The 21,477-nt window shown below is 41.9% G+C and overlaps 1 protein-coding gene across 2 annotated transcripts in view; it reads right to left on the reverse strand.

Moving 5' to 3' along the window:
• Window positions 1-8,485, reverse strand: part of TRAK2 (trafficking kinesin protein 2) — a 114,759-nt gene extending 106,274 nt beyond the window's left edge. For both annotated transcript variants that reach the window (XM_089670381.1, XM_089670372.1), the window contains exon 1: window positions 8,317-8,485. The gene's annotated coding sequence lies outside the window, so the exon portion shown is untranslated. The remainder of the gene's footprint in view (window positions 1-8,316) is intronic.
• Window positions 8,486-21,477: the final 12,992 nt, after the last annotated feature.

The raw sequence follows: 21,477 nt of genomic DNA on the forward strand, positions 1-21,477 counted from the left end.
CTGTCACATCTCTGTAACCCCCCCCCCCCACGAAGCGGATGATGGAGAGGTGGAGGCGGGGAGCAGTGTGTTTCCGAAGAGCATCGACACCCCACAAACAGCAGCCCAGACTGCCAATATGTGAAAAAGAAAAAAAAATACTTTAGCCCTGCTGCAGGTAAACAGCAGAGCTAAAGTTTTATTTTTTTTTGTTTTTAGATGTTAAAACAATCAGTTGCCTGGCAGCCGGAACAGCTTATCCGGGGAGTCGAGCAACAGGAATTGCTCACACCTGGTGCCAACAGTGAATGGGCTAACAAAAGCCCAAGCACCAGACCACAATTTTCTAGTCACCATGGTGACCAGATGCTTGGGATTCGTCAAGCCCTGCATTAAAGAGATATTAAAGGTTTGTTATTTTCGCAAAAAAGAAAAAAAAAAAAAAAAAAAGGGGAGGCTCCACCTCCCCCGCCAAGTGCCCCCAGAGCAAGCGACTTGCTCTGGGGACACTTATGCATACTTAGTCCCAAGCTCGGCTCTGTACACCCATAAGACACACAAAACAGGGTATGGGCCTGCCCCCCACTAAATGTCACTGGCTCTGATTGACAGCAGTGGGAGCCAATGGGTCCTGCTGCTGTATCTAAGCCCATAAAGAGCAAGAGAACTGAGACGGCTTTAGTTCTCGTGCACATCGCAGGATTGAGATCGCGCTCAGGTATGTATTTAGGGGGGGTTGTGGGGGAAGCTGCATGCAGAAGGTTTCCTACCTAAAGCATAGAATGCAGTAAGGTAAAAAACCTTCTGCCTTTAGAACCACTTTAAGGTAAAATAAAAACCTTTAGAATTTAGAACCTAAGATGTTCAAGAGAGAAAGTACAGCAATTCCTGGAATAGGAAAAAGCCAATCTTAACAGATCTTGCCAAAAAACACGCAATGTAAATGTCTCCTGTACCCACGCCCCACACGTCCCGTGCTGCTCGCACATCGCACACAATGCAGCTCAGAATAAAACAGACCCTTGCCATGTGACAGCTCGAATTAAGCAGCAGCAGATCCACGGACAACCAGGACATCCTGCTGACTGATGTGCACAGGGCAGCTTTAGACACACAGGCGTGACAACAAACATGATTCAAGATCTCACAATGACATCTTATTTCCTAAATGATTCTTGCTGCCAAGAATGCCAGCTAGGGGTTCTAGAAGGCTTTTGTCAGCGGAACGCCAGTCTCCTTTCGGTGTGGACTTTGGCTCAGCGAGTACTGTACGGGATTATCCCTTTTCAAGTCAAATTAATTACTTTAGTATTATAAGAGGCTTGTCACTGAAGCTTAAAGATTATAAAGCTGGATAGTCTCTGTAATGCCTAGGAAGGTAACCAAAAATGTACTTCGATTCCACCATTATAATGAAAAACTCTGCAGGTATGAAGTACAGGCACTTAGAGGTTCTTGCACATACAAGGCCTGTAACCTCCGGATTGGTATAGTGAAATGGTGGGCCATTCTGACACTTCTGGCCCTTCCAACCTCCCCATTCCTACTGGCCTGTACCATATACCGTATAGCCTGCTGGGAATCTAGCGATTGTTTTTGCAGATCTTTCCCTTTCTCTGGTCTGAAGAAACAGATGTTTGCCTATGCATGGCAAAGCAACAGATTCACATTTACCCCCCTAACCAGCGGTACAAACGCAGCATTCCTTCTTTTCACTGCCTCTCCCTTTAGCTGCCAACAGGAGAAAACATCCTAAAGCTAACCACACACAGGGGTGTGAACATTTGTATTACAAAAACTACTTGTCCAAGGGACTAAATCAGGGTCCAATTCACTTATCCTGATAAAAAGATAAATAATTTTAACCAAAACCATATTTAACTGCTTCTGCGCCACCCTATAGCAGAAATACTGCTACAGGGCGGCACAGGTGTGCTAATTCATGTATATACCTGAATTTGCAGTTCCAGGTAGGAGCACGCGTGCCCTACCCGCGCCACCATTTGCGGCCTCAGCTGTCAATCACCGGGTCCTGGCCAGTGATTGGCGAGTATCTCCGATGGGGGAGAGATCTGTGTTGTTTGTCAGCTCTTGCACACTGCTTTGTATGGTTCTGCATAGAAGAGCTATACAAAGCAGGGTGCTTACAGTGGAAAACACACAAACACCACACAGTGAAAGAGCACACAGTTAACCCTTTGATCACCCCACATGTTAACCCCTTCCTGCCCAGTGCCATTAGTACAGTGTCAGTGCTTTTTATTAGCACTGATCACTGTATTGGTGTCACTGAGGTTATTGCAAAAAAATGGCCTGGTCAGGAAGGGGGGTAAATCCTCTAGAGGGCAAGTGGTTAAATAAGATGTTAAAATTGCGCTGTTTATCTCCTCACCGCCCTGCCTGTCTCCAGCACTGCCATCAGGGGACTAGCAGGGAGGGGAGAGATCTTGCAGTGTACTGAGCACCAATTGGGTGCTCGTCAGGAACTCTTAACGCTCAGCAAAAGCGCATCAAGTAAATGAGGCACCGGCTCAAATGAGAAAAAAAAATTATTCCTTCAGGTTACCCTCACAAAGGGTGGATAAAAATCAATGATTTAAAAAAAAATAGTTTATTTAAATCGGATTTTTTTTTTTTTTTATCAAATATATTTTAATAAAATGCTTTTTGAGTAAAAATCTATCTAAAGATAGTTTTCTATTTAAGATACATTAATAATTTAATAATTTAGTTTATTCAGCATGAAATGGAGCTTAGACAAGTAGGATGAGGCTGTATATTCTGCAATATTTACATTTTTGGTAAACTCATTCAATGAATCCAAACTCTGCAGATAACATGCACTGCATTGATGCATTCTCACAATTTCACAGTAACCATGAGAAAAAATATGAAATAAAAGAATTTGATTAGTTCTCCAACTATGTGTGATTAACCTAAAATCGGTTATATCGCCTTTTTACTAACTTGACAGCTTATTATTCTAAAAAGGAAACCTTCATTTGGTTTGCAAATATTACAGATTCTAACTACCAGAAAGAATGAGTCAGATTCCTTACATTTAAAGAGCACCTGTCATTTTAGATCCATCATGGCAGCGCCTGTTAGCGGGTATCCACTCCCCTGCAGCCGCCACGTCCCTCACCTTGTTGTGTCACTGCTGCATCACCAGCTGTCTCATTAAAGTGAATGGGACGGTCGGTGAGTCAACAGCAGGTCAGAGGAGGAGCCGCTGCAGGACAGAGATGACAGTTGCTCTTTAAAAATTATGATTTAAATCAAACCTTTTCACTAGTGATTCAAATCAAATCCACCCTGCCCTTGCACATTAAAGAACTTGGGTTCTCAGTACTATCGCCTGCTAAGCAGCCAGCTCCAGTGTCCGCTCCGTGAGGCTCCATTCACACCGAGGCATTTAGGAATTGCAACAGAATTGCTACAATGTCTTTTAGATGCACCATCAGATGATATAATCTTTAGATCTCTCAACTGCTAGGTTGTATGAGAGCCTGCCCGATTAGAGACAAATACACAATGGATTGTTTACGTCTGTCGCTTTATAATATGAATCTGGTAAAGTTAAAGTGGTTGTAAACCCTTACATATACCCAGTGAAGTGACTGGCCTCAGGTGATACACCGAGATGAAACAAATCCTCCTATATATGTTGTATCTGTTTAACTGCAAGCTTCTCTTCCATTCAAAATCCAAAATGTATATAGCCTGTCTGAGCTGTCAGAAAAAAATGGGGCGGAGAGCTGAAGTTACAATCTGCTCATTGAGACCTCTGAAAGCTGATTGGTGGGAAAGGACACACCCTCATCCACACAGAATACTAGAAGAGAGCTGAGGCTGTCAATCAGCTGGAGGTTTCTCCCCCATCACCATTTTATCTCTCGGTGTCAGGAAAACTTGTCAGAAGTGATTCATGCTGACAGCAGAGGAACAAAGCAGCAGACAGAAATGACACTTAGCCCCCAATCACACTGGATGCGATTTAAAATCGTGAGTTTTGTTTGCCGAGTTTTATGAAGATTTCCCAAAAATTTCTTGCTTTTTGCAGTGAAATTTCTATTGTAGTCTATGTGAAATTGCATCAAACTGCAGAAAAATACAAGAACTACTTTTGAAATCACGCTGAAGCAAATCGCGTATGTTAAGACATTCACATTCATTAGATCCGACTTCAGGTACGATTTCAATTCCCAAATCGCACCTGAAATCGCGGCAGTGTGACCGGGGGCTTAGGGGCTGATTTACTAAAACTGGTTCACTCAGAATCTGGTGCAGCTGTTCATGGTAGCCAATCAGGTTTTACACTAGGTTCACACCTAAGCGTTTTCTGCAGCATTTTGCGTTTTTCAAAAATGCAGTACAGTCCATTTAACATGATTTCCTATGGGACATGTTCACATCTCCGTGTTTCCACTCGGTGCGTTTCTTGGAAAGGGTCGAAAAGCAGCGTTTTTGGTTCTATAGACTTCAATGTAAATGCTGGAGGAAAGCATGTATTGCATTTTTGCTGCTTTTTAAATCTGCCTAGCAACAAGAAAAAGTTAAAAAAAAAAAAAAAACGAAAAAAATAACAAAACGCATAAAAAATGCAGCAAAAACGCTGCAGAAATGGAGGTGTAAAAATGCAACCTGGATAGTTGTGAACCTAGCCTAACACCCCGGTCACATCGGGTGCGATTTGGCTTGTGATTTGCATGCCCTGAGACTTGAAAATTGCATGGCAAGTCGCACCCCATTGTCCGCAATTACAGCAGTCATATCGGTGCAGTTCCGACTTGGTCGGAGCCACACTGATTTCCGAAGTAGTGAATGCACTACTTTTGGTGTGATTTTCATAGACATCTGTGCCAGATGTCTATGCAAATCGCACCTGAAATCGTGAGGCTTCAATGCAAGTCGCACGATTTCAAAGTCGGGATTGGTGTGACTGGGGGGGGGTTAACGTCAGCTCGTTCAATTAAAGGATAAGTTCACCTGTGGAACACGTTCCACCTGTTTTTAGGGTGGAACATGTAACATGTTCCTATAGCTGCAGCCACGCCCCCCCACCCCACCTCTTACAGATGCTGTGGAGCACCATGGTAGTTCATTGAAGCTTTTTGTTAGTATATCCGCTTCCTGGTACATCCCGCACAGCAAGCAGATATTCTGACAGGTCTGCAGGAGACCTGCATGGCATCAGTGCTCTACTGATCGCTGGTGCAATGCTTTCCAGACTCCTCTGGACAAAAATAATAAATGCACATTTTTTTACCTGAAAAAAAATGTGCATTCATTATTTTTGTCCAAAAGGTGAACTTTAAACTTTGACAATAAAACCTGGAAGCTGATTGGTTTCTTTGCAGAGCTGCACCAGATTCTGCACTCTCCAGTTTTAGTAAATAAACCCCTTAGTGTCCCTAATTGAGACAAGTACACATTATAGAAGGATATGCTGTGTTCATATTTTGTGTCTGAGGTTTACAACCGTAACGGATGGCAACACAAGTTATTTTGTAGTTTTTAAGTTACTAAAAATTTCCATTCCTTTACAATCTGCAGCGCGGTATTTATCTGTAAAGTTAAATGCAATATGGCAACCTTTCTGTACACAGAACCCCTCTAAAAATGTTTATTCCCACTTGTGTGGCGAACCCTAAGGGTTAAAGAATAAGTAAACCCAACATTTCATATTCCTGATATGTGTCTGCTGTACCAAGTATTTGTATGGAAAAGTATCCTGTTCTCTTTGTATTGCTTCCTCTGTGTGAAATCCCTGGTGTTGCTGTCAGTCCCTCTGCTTTCCTATTACAAACTGACCACACTAGGCATGACAGCACAGCGTGGTCAGTTCTCTAGCTGTGCTAGGAACTCAGCCTGCTCATGCTTCCAATGATTAGACTTATCCTAGCACTCCCCCCTCCCTCACAGCCATTCACTGGGAAGATCAGTATGCTGCTGTTTTTCCTCCTTGAGGGAATGTGATCACTTATATAAAAAGAGAAAAGGGTATTTATAAAGTTTTTTTTATCTATACACAAATGTTTTACCTTTCATTTATTTTAAACTGAATGGGTTGTTTTAGGCCTGGTTCACACCAATGCGTTTTTTTTAGTGTGTTTTGCAGAAACGCACTAAAGTCCATTAAACATGATTTCCTATGGGACATGTTAACATCTATGGATTTTTGAGCCACTGTGTTTTTGGAAAGGGTCAGGGACTTTTATAAATGCAAAAATATTGCAGGGCAGCACAGTGGTTAAGTCCTGGTTCACATATGTGCGTTGCTGCAGTTCGCGTTTTGCGCAGGCATGAGAGCCCATTCATTTGAATGGACTCCTGTGCCCCAGGACACACAGGGAGGAAGTCCTTAACTTCTTCAGAAAACGCAGCCCGCACGGCAGTACGAGGATCATTGGCTCAAATCCCAACCACCTGCCTGGAGTTTGCACGTTCTCTCTGTGCCTGTCTGGGTTTCCTCCCACACTCCAGACATGCTGGTAGGTGAATTGGATCCTGTCTAAATTGGTCCTAGTATGTGTATGTATGAATGTAAGTTAGGGACCTTAGATTGTACACCCCTTGAGGGTTAGGGACTGATGTGAATGTACAATATATATGTAAAGCACTGCGTAAATTGACAGCGCTATATAAGTACCTGAGATACAAAATACTAAATTTTGGGCTCAATAGACATCAATGGAGATGCTGCTTTAATTACTTTAAAAAGGGATGCAGACCCTGTAGCTTTTCTCATTTGGACACTGGAAGTGCACCAGCTGCTTACAGTGAATTAGTTGCTCCTATTCAGAATCCGTATGCAAAAGACATTGTGGAACAACCATTTCTTCACAGCAGAAAAATCTGTAACAAATCCTTGCAATGTACATTGATCGCATAGAGGGGATAGCTTTTTGTGGAGTTACTCTTTTAGGCCCTGTTCTGCACATTGTTTTGTAACATGCCAACACAACACCTCCAAAACACAAAATGATAGAGCGAACTAGAAGATCTACCAGTCATTCTTGGGGCAGATTAGAAGCACAACTAAAGGCATTTGTTTTGTATAGTGGAGAGCGATTAGAAGCCATGTCAGTTTGTATGGTTGTCTGCGACCGTTAGGGAAATTCACCCTATTCGTCATGTTTATCATTATCACTCAAAGTGAAAGAAAGTCCCAAATTGTGGGTTGTCACTAAAACAGGAATCATGGAGAAATCTTCTGGTGGGGACATTAGTTCTGGTGACACCCTCAGATTGCCTCACTTTGGAAGGATTTCGGCTCGGTTCACACTACTGCAATGCCATTTTGCTGCATCTATGTGATGCAACTTGGCTTTGTCGCACTGTATATTGTACCAAAGCCGCACAGGAGCCTTTTCCAAAATCGCACTGTGCTGAATCACATTGATGTTTACAGGCACCATTGACAATAATCTGATTTATTTTATTTCAGGTACTTATATAGCGCCGTCAATTTACACAGCGCTTTACATATATATTGTACATTCACATCAGACCCTAACCCTCAAGGGGTGTACAATCTAAAGTCCCTAACTCACATTCATACATACACATACTAGGGACAATTTAGACAGGAATCAATTAACCTACCAGTATGTCTTTGGAGTGTGGGAGGAAACCAGAGTACCCAGAGGAAACCCACACAGGCACAGGGAGAACATTGAAACTCCAGGCAGGTGGTGCCATGGTTGGGATTCGAACCAACGACCCTAGTGCTGCCAGGCGGAAGTGCTAACCATTTAGCCACTGTGCTGCCCAGATTCACCCTGTCATGTGATTCTGTGTAGCTCAAGCTGCTTTAGAAGTTGCACTAATGTGAACCAGCAGTGTCTCTTACTTCCTGTTTTGGCTACAGGACAGGAAGTGAAGGGAAATCTCCCCAAAAGGACACAGATAGCAAGAAAAAGGACAAAACGAAAACAAAAATGCCTTTAGTTCTACTTTCATTATACATAGGTTACTCTATATCTTTAGGATACAATGGAGGATAGTTGGATCCCAGGATTAGACTAGGAGATCTATAAAGTCAGTGCAGTACAGAGCAGTCCTGGATCAGGGATCACAGATCTCATCAGTACAAGGTTAGAGAAGGGCTGATCTGTGAGAGGCACACAGCCATCACCCAGGACACGTCCACACACACAGAGAGGACAGACAAATCCTGCATACAGGGATGACAGAACAGTCCAGGAGATCTGTCCCAGATCACTGATCCGGATCTATTGCATTCAATGGATGGCGGCCGCGTGACACCCACTAATATCCCAGACACATCCCACCCGACCCGGGCGGCTTCATACAGTACACACAGCACACTACCTCCTCTGTGACCGACTCCTCAGAACATCACCGCCTACAGACAGTCCACGAGCTTCACCCGCATTCCCAACGTTCAGCCCGCTCAACGGGCTATTCCTCTGCAACAGCCTAGCCTCGGTGTGGGTAACGGTAGCCAAGCCTCGGTCTGGACAATAGGTGTCAAGCCTCAATCTGGAGAACAGGAACCAAGCCTCGATCTGGAGAACAGAAACCAAGCCTCGATCTGGAGAACAGAAACCAAGCCTCGATCTGGAGAACAGAAACCAAGCCTCGATCTGGAGAACAGGAACCAAACCTCGATCTGGAGAACAGGAACCAAACCTCGATCTGGAGAACAGGAACCAAACCTCGATCTGGAGAACAGGAACCAAACCTCGATCTGGAGAATAGAAACCAAGCCTCGATATGAAGAACAGGAACCAAGCCTCGATCTGGATAACAGTAGCCAAGCCTCGATCTGGACAGTATGAGTCAAGCCTCGATCTGGATAGCATGAGGCAAGCATCGATCTGGACAATAGGCGTCAAGCCTCGATGTGGACAACAGGGACCAAGCCTCCATCTGGGTATCGGTCTCCAAGTCTCATTGTTGATAATGCCAAGACTTGTTCCTATATCCGTTGGCCATATGACACTTAAAATTAGAAATCACTTGCATTTCAAAACTGTTAAAGTGATATAAAAGGCTGTTTATTTTGTTAAAATAGGAAAGATGTTATACTTACCTGCTCTGTACAATTAAATTACACAGAGCCATCCCTTACCTAGAGTTGCCACCTTATCCTTTAAAGCTGAACACGTTAATTACACAGATTATGAGGCGAAGTTATTGCAGACAAGGCACCAAGTGAGTTTAATTAGCACCTTAATCAGCCACAGAACCTGTGTAATTAATATGTGTTTGGTTTTAAAGGGATGAGGTGGCAACCCTACCCTTACCTCTTTGGCAGTCCCTTGCTGGTGCTGACCCTCCTTCAGGTGCCTCCTTAGCAAGCCAGGTGCCAAGGAGGCATCTGTGCAAGCGCACTCCTCAGCTCAGTTGTCAGTGTTCATAGACAGCACTGGTAAGCCGCCATCACAGGGGTTTGACTGATAGCAATGGGAGCTCCTGCTGATCTCAGTGTAATGGTATATATATATATACTGTACATTATTACCACCTTTTCACTATTAAACTATATTTTGAAAAGTGTTAAAACTGTCTCTAAATGTGCTAATGCAAACTCAAAGGATCTCTGTCTCTTTAAGAGTGCTACTGTAATATAACCCTCTGAATACACCTGTCTGTGGTGACAGTGTGTGTACAGACGTTTATTTTTCAGAACTGTTCTTCCTAATATTGTGAACGGGTGATAAGCTGATCCTCTCTGGTGGCAGTTTGGACCTAAAGAGTTAATTGCTTAGTAAACTAAACCCAGTGACAATCTCACTCAGGCAGCTGGCACCTAGATTGTGGTCCCCCAAGCTGGAAAATCTTTGTGCAGTGTGGGGCTGAGAGTGTCATTGTTGCGTAAGTGACAATTCGGTGTGAGGTTGAGCAGTCTTTTGTCACAGGTTGGTGAAAAGGGCAGGGGGCTGGCACCACGTTTGTCACAGTCAGTGTCTCCTGTGAGATCAGGAAATGAGGGAGCAATGCTTCAGTCAAAACAGCGATAGAGTGATGACAGGAGCCAGGTAAGTGTTTAATGACAGGGAGGGTGAGACAAGTAGTGTAGCATTTTTTATCTTAATGCAGAGAATGCATCAAGGTAAAAAAAAAATAGACTTTAGAACCACTTTAAAGGGTTGGTTCACCTTTCCCAAAACACTGCAGATAAGGGACATCTGTAGATAAAAACAAGATGCACATCTTCTAGGGAAGCACATTGAAAAATCATTTAAAAACTGCATTCACAAGCAGTCCATTTACATTGCTGGTGTTCTAAATGCTCAGTTTTAGCATGCAGGTAGCTGTCAGTTTTTCCCTGCAGTGAAGGGGCGATGTGATCCACACAGCAGTACCGTAAGGTATGGGCAGGGGCGGACTGACCATTTGGAAACTCAGGCACTGCCTGAGGGCCCGGGGTCAGTAGGGGCCCCATGAGATGCCCCTGGTACCTTTTTCATAGGCTTTTTTGAGTTTGGGCAAGGACACAGGTGCCCCATGATCCCCTATTGCCTGGGGGCCCAATGAGTTGTCAGTCCGCCCCTGGGTATGGGCCAACCAGTGCACTGCAGAAAAAATGCAGCATGTATGATTTTAACAGTTTAACATTTTGTGTAAAAAAATACACTGAAGTTAAATTTAGTGCATGTCAGCACAATATACGTACTGTAGTACCTTTTTTTATAAAATGTAAAAGATGAGGTTGCACTGCGTAAATAGACACTCAACATGTCAAATCTTAAAATTGTGTGTGCCCCTGAAACAGCAGCAGGCATCCGTACCCAAATTGTTCATTGGTGATGCTTTAACAGCCCTTACAGGTCATCAGTTTTGAGTTAACTGTGGTTAATGATCCTAGAAATATTGCTCTCACTTTAGCTTGCATGGCACGGCGTATGTGTCACAATTTCATACATGTGCATTTCCATACTGTACATATATGCATGTATGTATGGGGCTTTTTTTGTGGGGGGGTGGGGGGGGGTTAAGTTCTTGAGTGTTCCTTTAATTGTTTACACTTTTTATCATATAGCCCACTATGTCATAGCATAATTATATTGACAGGTTCTCTTAATGAGGCGTTTATTAGAACACTGATGTCTCCGCTGTATTCTACTGAAGCTAATGGAGCACAGATCACTCTCCATTAGTTTATTCCCCGGCCACAGCAGTCAGGGAAAATGACAGTTGACTGGAAGTTCCATTATATGGGGGAGCACAGTGGTTAGCACTTCCGCCTGGCAGTACTAGGGTAATTGGTTTGAATCCCAACTACGGCCTGGAGTTTGCATGTTCTCCCTGTGCCTGCGTGTGTTTCCTCCGGGTATTCTGGTTTCCCCGCACACTCCAAAGACATGCTGGTAGGTTAATTGGATCCTGTGTAAATTGGCCCTAGTATATGTATGAAAGTAAGTTAGGGACTTCAGATTTTATGCCCCTTGACGGTTAGAGACTGGTGTGAATGCACAATATATATGTAAAGCACTGCTTAAATTGATGATGCTATATATACAGTAAGTACCTGTAATAATAATACGCTTCGCTTCCAGGTTCTTTCTCGCTAGAGTTAACAGAGTTGGAATTTTTACTGGTCTGCCTCCCCTCCACCTGGCAAAATCCACTATGCTGAGCCTATAATACATAGTGTGGGGGGATGGTAAATGTTCTGGAGTCCATGAAACTACTGGCTGCTGCAGCATGCTGTTACATGCATTACCGACAGCTGTAGCAGCCAGGATGGTGTGTAAAATCCTTCACTGCTGTGGAAGTATGACATTCATCGATGGCAGCAAAAGGGTTATTGGTCTTTTTACTGTACGCAGCTTTTCTCAACCTTTCTTATCCTCAAAGACCCTTTGAAATAAAAAAAAAAAATTAAGATTTTGGGGAAGCCTTGAAATAATTTTCTAAATTTAAAGCTCACAGTATAATAAATATCTAACAGTAGCTTTGCATTGGTGCTGAATGCAAAACTAATTATGTGTTGGTGTTCATTGCAAACCTCTAACTTTGCATCAATATTCAGGAATGTCATAGGCTGCTTGAAAACCATAGCTCTAATTCTACAGAATTTGCATCAGAGATTACCAGTAAAAGTTGCAGTTACCATGTGTTCAAGTGTGCATGGGATAAAAAACAGGAAATAAGAAACATGAACATTAAAGTGATATTAAACTCACAATCAAAAATATAATGTATAGCAGCTTATTAATCATCAGATGTGGTGGCTACATTAGCTTTAATTTTTTTAGGCCTTTTGCTCTGTTTTCAGCTGGAAATAACACACCTCCTGTATTACAGTGCCCCCATTCTGGATGAAAGAGCACAGGTGACACATCTGGACAGCAGCATTGTCAGTCTGAAGGGAGAGAGCGTACTAGCAGATTTAGATACACTAACAAATTGAAGCCAAACTCCAGCTAACACTTTATAAGCAGATACAGCAAATAGTTTTTTTTTCCTTTTGGAATAAAGGTTTTACATAAATAAAAGCTGACCATTGTAAGCACCCCTCTCAGTGTTGAATGGCTTGTCTCATCCCTGTAATTGATACATCTGGGAACTTATTCTTTTGAAAGACAATAGATTTACTAATTGCTACAGTTTCTTTTAATTATTGTAGCCTGTAAGTCTCCCATTTGAGATTAAAACAATACCATTTCTCACTTAGTTCTGCAGCCTGAAACCTCTGAAAATGGAGCACTGTAGCCTCTGCTCTTAAGGTCTCAGTTCCCAGTACAGATACACACCATCCCATGCTGCTGGCTTATAGAGTTCACTTTGTCAGCCAAAATTTTAAGCAATTGGTTATGCCGTTATCAATCCTTCCCATGGTACTCAGTCAATCAGCAGTAGTTGCTGGGGCAACACTGAAGATACTGTAGAGTGCAGGGGTGTATTTACCACAAGGCAAACAAGGCATTTGCCTAGGGCGGCATTTTTTAAGGGGGCAGCAGCATTTTTCAGGGGGGCAGCGCTGTCCCCCAAAAGAAGAAAAGGAAGAAGGGACCATGCAGCATGGGGACCAGGTGGGATCTGAGAGAGGCTGCGGGCTGCTTGATGGTGCATGCAGAGCCTGTCTCTTGTTTCCGGGGATGTCCAGAGCTGTGAAGGTGAGTGTCTTATCTCTTGCCAGGGTGGGGGGGGGGGTTGACAGTGTATGGGGGCAGTGGTAGTGGAAGGCTCTCTTGAGTGAGGGTGGGTGGGGGTATGGGGTGTTGTTGGTCAATGTCAGGCTCTTCTCGTGGGGTGTTGGTTGGTGTCAGGCTCTGTCCGTGGGGGGAACCAATTTTTGTGTTGCCTAGGGCAGCACAAAACCTGAATACACCACTGGTAGAGTGGATATAAATCTGCAGCAACAGTAGCCCTGCGGCAATACCCCTAAGGACCTCTCATGGAACCCTAGGGTTCTGATGAACCTGGTAGAGGAACTTTGGTATAGAGCACAGATATGCAATCTTTTGACCATAGTGCGTTAAAAAATGTTTGTGAGAAATTGAGAGTGACAGATTTGTAAAACAAGGTCTACTTCACATTCTCAATTAAGAAAAGGAATATTTAGTAAGTAAGTAGTGCTTTAAACTTTATTCTGCAAAAATAACTTCCAACATTGGTGTCTGACTGCAAGAATAATACGCAACATGGTGTCATTGAGTGCAATAATAACCCCTGACATTGGTGTCAGTGACTGCAGTAATAACCCCCATGATTTCCAGTTTACCCTGGCCACATTGTATTCATGTTTCTGCCTTAGTTGGTAATTGTTACTATGTAAAAGTTTTAATATTTAGTCACATAAAATCAAGTTAGACTAAACTACTCCAAAGAGGTTAGGATGGAATAAAAATAGCTAAACTCAAGCCTTAGCATTCACGTTATTATAGAAATTGCTTACAAAGATTGTGGAAAGTTTAGTAGTGCAGAATATATGGTTTACTGAATAAAATATTAGTAAGAAATGAAGGAATAATGGTGCACAAGATGGATAACTAATATTGCTGCATCCCAAACTGACAACGTAAAAGTCCAAAGTAGTCCATAAACTAAGCACCGACTGCAGCTGTCCCCAGAGTATGCCAGCTCAGTATTCAAAGATAAAAAAGAAACAACACAAGAAGGGGAAGCACAATGTAAGTGCAGCATTAAAATAATTTATTGGTCATAAGTGGACATAACAATTATCAATTATCTTCTATTCTGTGAGTTGTTATAACCACTTGCCAATAAATGACATTTTAATACTGCTCTTAGGTTGCGATTCCCCTTCTTGTTTTTATATTTATATAAAATATTAAAATAGAGGAAGCCAGGTGTTACTGGTGAGATCAGTCAGGTATCTGTTGGCACCCATCTCTTTCTTCTCACTCAGGAGTGACACTTGGAACTTTGGATGACTTTTGGCATTGCCTGTCATTATAGTATTTATTCAACTGACACCTATGGCAATGGACGGCTACAAATAGTTAAGACCCTTTAATTCTGTAAACTACGTCTAGTAAGTGATTGTTTTCAAAACTCGGATGACACTTATGGACTTGTTATTGTAAATGATCATTGGCTGTGAATAATATATGTACCAGCATGTGAATTTAAAGCATGTTTCTGCAGTAACAGGGCAAGTTATCTGTGGCTGAAATTACAGTTTAGATCAACCATTCACAACTAGGGTCCTGTAGAATCCTATGGCTCCTTCAGAGCTGGCTAGTGGTTCCTGAATTGTGGATGATGGTGCCAGCATAGTTCTTGGGCCAACACCACCTGGCAAAGCCAGCAGCATGACACCAATGATCTTTTTAGCTATCTATAAGGGTGACATTCTGGCCACCACTGTATCGGTTTTATTCTTTCCAATGTATAAGGAACTTCTCCCATTGACCCCGGACGAACTGATTTCAGTAAGGGTTCCCTGAGATCTGAAAATGATTTTATGGGTTCTTCTAAGGTAAAGAGGTTGAGAAAAGCTGGTATAGACTTTTTTTTCCCATCACCTGCACAGGGGGTGAGTGTGTTACAGTGCCTTGAAGAAGTATTCATACCCCTTGAAGTGTTCCACATTTTTTACAACCAAAAGCATAAATGTATTTTATTGGGATTTTATGTGATAGACCAACACAAAGTGCCTCATTATTATGAAGTGGAAGGAAAATGACTCAGCCCCCCTGAGTCAATACTTTGTAGAACCACCTTTCACTGCAATTACAGCTGCAAGTCTTTTTGGGGATGTCTCTATCAGCTTTGCACATCTAGAGAGGGACATTTTTGCCCATTCTTCTTTGCAAAATAGCTCACGCTCTGTCAGATTGGATAGAGAGCATCTGTAAACAGCAATTTTCAAGTCTTGCTACAGATTCTCAAATAGATTTAGGTTTGGACTTTGACTGGGCCATTCTAACACCTGAATATGCTTTGAGCTAAACCATTCCATTGTAGCTCTGGCTGTATGTTTAGGGTTGTTGTCCTTTAGGAAGGTGAACCTCTGCCCCAGTCTCAAGTCTTTTGCAGACTCTAACAGGTTTCTTCTAAGATTGCCCTGTATTTGGCTCCATCCATCTTCCCATCAACTTTCACCAGCTTCCCTGCCCCAGCTGAAGAAAAGCATTCACACAACATGATGCTGCCACCACCACCATGTTTCACGGTGGGGATGGTGTGTTCAGGGTGATGTGCAGTGATAGTTTTCTGACACACATAGCGTTTTGCTTTTAGGCCAAAAATTTAAAATTTTGGTCTCATCTGACCAGAGCACCTTCTTCCACGTTTGCTGTGTCCCCCACATGGCTTCTCACAAACTGTAAACGGGACTTCTCATGACTTTCTTTCAACAATGGCTTTCTTTTTGCCACTCTTCCATAAAGGCCAGATTTGTGGAGTGCACGATTAATAGTTGTCCTGTGGACAGATTCTCCCACCTGAGCTGTGGATCTCTGTAGCTCCCCCAGAGTTACCATGGGCCTCTTCGCTGCTTTTCCAATTAATGCTGTCTTTGCCTGGCCTGTCAGTTTAGGTGGACAGCCCTGTCTTGGTAGGTTTGCAGTTGTGCCATACTCTTTGTATTTTCGGATGATGGATTGACCAGTGCTCCATGAGATGTTCAAAACTTGTCATACTTTTTCATAACTTAACCCTGCTTTAAAATTCTCCACAACTTTATCCCTGACCTGTCTGGTGTTTTCCATGGCCTTCATGATGCTATTTGTTCACTAATGTTCTCTAACAAACCTCTGAAGGCTTCACAAAACAGCTGTATTTATACTGAGATTAAATTACACACAGGTGGACTCTATTTACTAACATCTGAAGGCAATTGTTTCCACTAGATTTTAGTTAGGGGTATCAGAGTAAAGGGGGCTGAATACAAATGCATGCCACACTATTTATTTGTAAAAAAATATTTGAAAATCATTTATCATTTTCCTTCCACTTCACAATTATGTGCCACTTTGTGTTGGTCTATCACATAAAATACATTTACATTTTTAGTTGTAACATGACAAAATGTAGAAAATGTCAAGGGCTATGAATACTTTTTCAATGCACTGTATTCCTCCCCCACAATGTGTGATGTACTCCTGCTATGTGGATATACTGTTTGAGGATCATGGGGTTTGGCAAATTCAAAGCCCACCTTTTGAGAACCCTCTATATAATATACCAGCCAAAATGTGACTTTGAAGATGAAAACTCATGGATATTTCTGGGAGCCACTAAAAATGTTTGAAGTGATGTGTGGCACACAATTACCTGGATGATACCTCAGTATATCTGGGTGTTTCTGGAACCATGTGATATGAAAATATTGATATTCTGAGAACACTAATATTGATTCAACTACACTAATCTTTGATGTTTGGAGGAATCAGTGAAGTACTGTTGCAGATATTGAGTACTGTGTTATTTTGCTACGACCTAAGTGGTCTGGTATTGAAAGGATCAAGCAAGCTCAAAGTCTAGGAGCAGATCCATATGTTTTTTATGTCTCAGGATGGCAATCAACATGATCTTATATTCTTGTGTTTGCAAAGTAATATAAAGTTGAAAGACAGATATACAGTATAGGTGCCTTATGGGAAATAAGAGGAGTTATATTATGCTTCCTTATAACGTATGTGTACTGGACTGAAGCTTTTGTGGTGGGTTGGTTTTTAATGGGGGTAGGTATACCAGTGAATATTTATTGTTTGTATACTAATAGGGTCTTATTTGGAATTTAGCTTCTGACAGTGTAAAATTTACATTTTTGAAGAGTTGTTATAGGTAATATACAGTCATGGCCGAAATTGTTGGCACCCTTGATATTTTTCCTGAAAATCAAGTATTTCACACAAAAAAGGTATTGCATTAACACATGTTTTGCTATACACATGTTTATTCCCTTTGTATGTATTGGAACAAATATAAAACAGAGGCAGAAAAGCAAATATGACATAATGTCACACAAAACCCCAAAAATGGGCTGGACAAAAGTATTGGCACCCTTAACTTAATATTTGGTTGCACACCCTTTGGAAAACATAACTGAAATCAGTCGCTTCCTATAACCATCAATAAGCTTCTGACACCTCTCACCCGGAATTTTGGACCACTCTTCCTTTGCAAACAGCTCCAGGTCTCTCTTATTGGAAGGACACCTTTTCCCAACAGCAATTTTAAGATCTCTCCACAGGTGTTCAATGGGATTTAGATCTGGGCTCATTGCTGGCCACTTCAGAACTCTCCAGCGCTTCTTTGCCATCCATTTCTGAGTGCTTTTTGACGTATGTTTGGGGTCATTGTCCTGCTGGAAGACCCAGGATCTTGGACGCAAACCCAGCTTTCTGACACTGGGCCCTACAGTGCGACCCAAAATCCTTTGGTAATCCTCAGATTTCATGATGCCTTGCACACAGTCAAGGCACCCAGTGCCAGAGGCAGCAAAACAACCCCAAAACATCATTGAACCTCCACCATATTTTACCGTAGGTACTGTGTTTTGTTCTTTGTAGGCCTCATTCCGTTTTCGGTAAACAGTAGAATGATGTGCTTTACCGAAAAGCTCTATCTTGGTCTCATCTGTCCACAAGACGTTTTCCCAGAAGGCTTTTGGCTTACTCAAGTACATTTTGGCAAACTGTAGTCTTGCTTTTTTATGTCTCTGTGTCAGCAGTGGGGTCCTCCTGGGTCTCCTGCCATAGCGTTTCATTTCATTTAAATGTCGACGGATAGTTCGCGCTGACACTGATGCTCCCTGAGCCTGCAGGACAGCTTGAATGTCTTTGGAACATGTTTGGGGCTGCTTATCCACCATCCGGACTATTCTGCGTTGCAATCTTTCATCAATTTTCCTCATCCGTCCACGACCAGGGAGATTAGCTACAGTGCCATGGGTTGCAAACTTCTTGATAATGTTGCGCACTGTGGACAAAGGCAAATCTAGTTCTCTGGAGATGGACTTGTAACCTTGAGATTGTTGATATTTTGCCACAATTTTGGTTCTCAGGTCCTCAGACAGTTCTCGTCTCCTCTTTCTGTTGTCCATGCTTAGTGTGGCACAGACAGACACACAATGCAAAGGTTAAGTGAACGTCTCTCCTTTTTATCTGCTTTCAGGTGTGATTTCTATATTGCCCACACCTGTTACTTGCCCCAGGTGAGTTTACAGGAGCATCACATGCTTGTAACATTCTTATTTATCCGCAGTTGTGAAAGGGTGCCAATACTTTTGTCCAGCCCATTTTTGGAGGTTTGTGTGACATTATGTCGAATTTGCTTTCTTTCCTCCCTTTTTTTGTTTTGTCCCAATACACACAAAGGGAATAAACATGTGTATAGCAAAACATGTGTTAATGCAATACGTTTCGTGAGAAATACATGATTTCCTGGAGAAATATCAAGGGTGCCAACAATTTCGGCCATGACTGTATGTTTTACATTCTACATTGCATACCTGATGTCCATGGTAGTCTATTACCAATAGTTACTGGTAGGTGTTGGATTATTAGTTTGTCTGCTGGGGACATTCTTAAATGATTACTGCTAGCATTCAGGTTAGAAAACTGGTGGTAATTAAAGAATATGTAAATCCAGAATTTCATATTTCTGACATGTGGCTGCTGGACTATAAACATGTATGAAAAAGTATTCTGTTCCCTTTGTATTGTTTTATTTGTGTGAAACCCCAGGTGTTCCTGCCAGACGCTCTGCTTTCCTATTCAAATCTGACCACACTAGGCTTGAGAACACAGCACAGTCAGTTTCAGTTATCTTGCTGTGCTGGGAACTCAGTCTGCTCTCCTCCAATGATCAGACTTGTCCTGATAGCCCCCCCCCCCCACACACACACACACAGCACAGCCATTCACTCAGAGGATCAGTGTGCTGCTGTTTCTTGAGCTCCTAAGCCCTAGCTCCTATGCAGCTGAGAACAGAGGGAGCGTGATCACTTATGAAAAGGGAAAATAGGGTATTCATAATTTTTTTTTGTATCTATACACAAATGTTTTGCCTTTTATTTCTATTTGAAACTGGATGGGTTGTTTTTCAAGGTGAGGGTTTACAATCACTTTAAGACCAGCTCCGAGCTGGATACGGAGGTGCACCGTGACTCAGAGCAGGCCTTGTACTTGCTATCATCATTTGTGCGACCATTTCTTGCACAGGGCTCTATCCTGCTCTCACTCACCTGTTGACCACAGGATTTTCCCAGTCAAAAGCTAATGTGAACAAAGTGGACATGGGCACTGGTGATGTCATTACCCAAATATGACAATACCCATATCTGAGAAATGACTTGTCACCGGGTGGGAAGAGCCTGATGATGAACCAACAGATTAGTTCCCCATCAGGTATGCTTTACTTTTGATTGTTAGTGCACGGGAGTCAGTGGATTCTAAAGCTGCTATCGAATTGAGTAGAAGCTATAAAGTTGCCCACTGTCAATGAAAAGTAAAGCGGACCTGATGGAGAACTAGTCTTTCAGTTCCGATTAGGCTCTGGCCACCCCTCCTACAAAACTCCTCAGCCATATCAGTGAGATGGGTGCAGAGAGGGAAGGAGTGTCCAGTGTGAACACTTGGACTTTAGTGCAGGCACCAACAGATTCATGTAATTGGGAGTGGTATTTATCAGGTGCCAGAACTGACATTTTCGTTGTTGCACTCAGACAAAATTCTACAGAATGTATATGACACCCTTTATGAAATCCCCTGTGTGATTCCCTGGCTAGAATGCTGGGTGCGTATACACCATCTATCCTGCTCGTATACCCTTGGAATCCTATCATTTACATGTTGCCGATACTAAGGTAATGTGGAGACAATATGATTCCTCAGCTTTAGTGCTGGGCGTGCATGAATGGCATTAGCGGGGCATGGGCACCTAATGCTCTTGGAGTTACCTGATGACTTCGGGGACATATCAATGCACATACAGGCGTACTTCAGTTTAGGAACGCCTCAGTTAATGTAATTTTCGGTTTATGAATGAAAATCCATTGAAAATAATGCCTCGGTTTATTAATTTTTTTCGCAATATGAATGGATTAATTGGTTTTCAGTGCATTTATCTGTACAGTATTTATGCCTTTAAAGTGCACTTTATAAAGAGTTTTAAACTTTTTTTTACTTTTTTCTGACCTCTGGAATGGATTCATTGTTTTCAATTCATTTTCAATTTTTTTATCATTTCCCTGTAAAGTATTAATGCCTTTAAAGTGCACTTTATAAAGAGTTTAACAGATTATACTTTTTTTACTTTTTTCTGACCTCCGGATTGGATTAATTGGTTTTCAATACATTTACAATTAAATTTTTAATCATGTCCCTGTACAGTATTTATGCCTTTAAAGTGCACTTTATAAAGAGTTTTGAACAGATTATACTTTTCTGACTTTTTTCAGACCTCTGGAATGCATTAATTGGTTTTCAATACATTTATGATTTAATTTTTAATCATGTCCCTGTACAATATTTACGCCTTTAAAGTGCACTTTATATAGAGTTATGAACAGATACAAGACTTTTTTTTCACTTTTTTCTGACCTCCGGAACGGATTAATTGATTTTCAATGCATTTATAATTTTTTTGATCATGTCCCTGTACAGTATTTATGCTTTTAAAGTGCACTTTATAAAGAGTTTTGCACAGATTATACTTTTTTGACTTTTTTCTGACCTCCGGAACGGATTAATTGGTTTTCAGTGCATTTACAAATTCATTTTTAATCATGTCCCTGTACAGTATTTATGCCTTTAAAGTGCACTTTATAAAGAGTTTTGAACAGATACAAGACTTTTTTTTAACTTTTTTTCTGACCTCCGGAACGTATTAATTGGTTTTCAGTGCATTCCTATGGGAAATTGCGTTTAGTTTTACGAATTTTTCGCAATACAAAAAGTTCCGCAGAACTAATTAAATTCGTAAACCGAGGTACGCCTATATTCGCCAGTACGCCTATATTCGCCAGCACACCAAGGATCTTCAACTGTAGTCCAAAAGCTTTTATTGCAGAAAGATCACATCACAAAAGAACAAGTGCAACGT

This window comes from Staurois parvus, unplaced genomic scaffold (assembly GCF_062004578.1).
Source record: "Staurois parvus isolate SC_StPar_1 unplaced genomic scaffold, SC_StPar_1.0 ptg000011l, whole genome shotgun sequence".
Classification (NCBI taxonomy): domain Eukaryota; kingdom Metazoa; phylum Chordata; class Amphibia; order Anura; family Ranidae; genus Staurois; species Staurois parvus.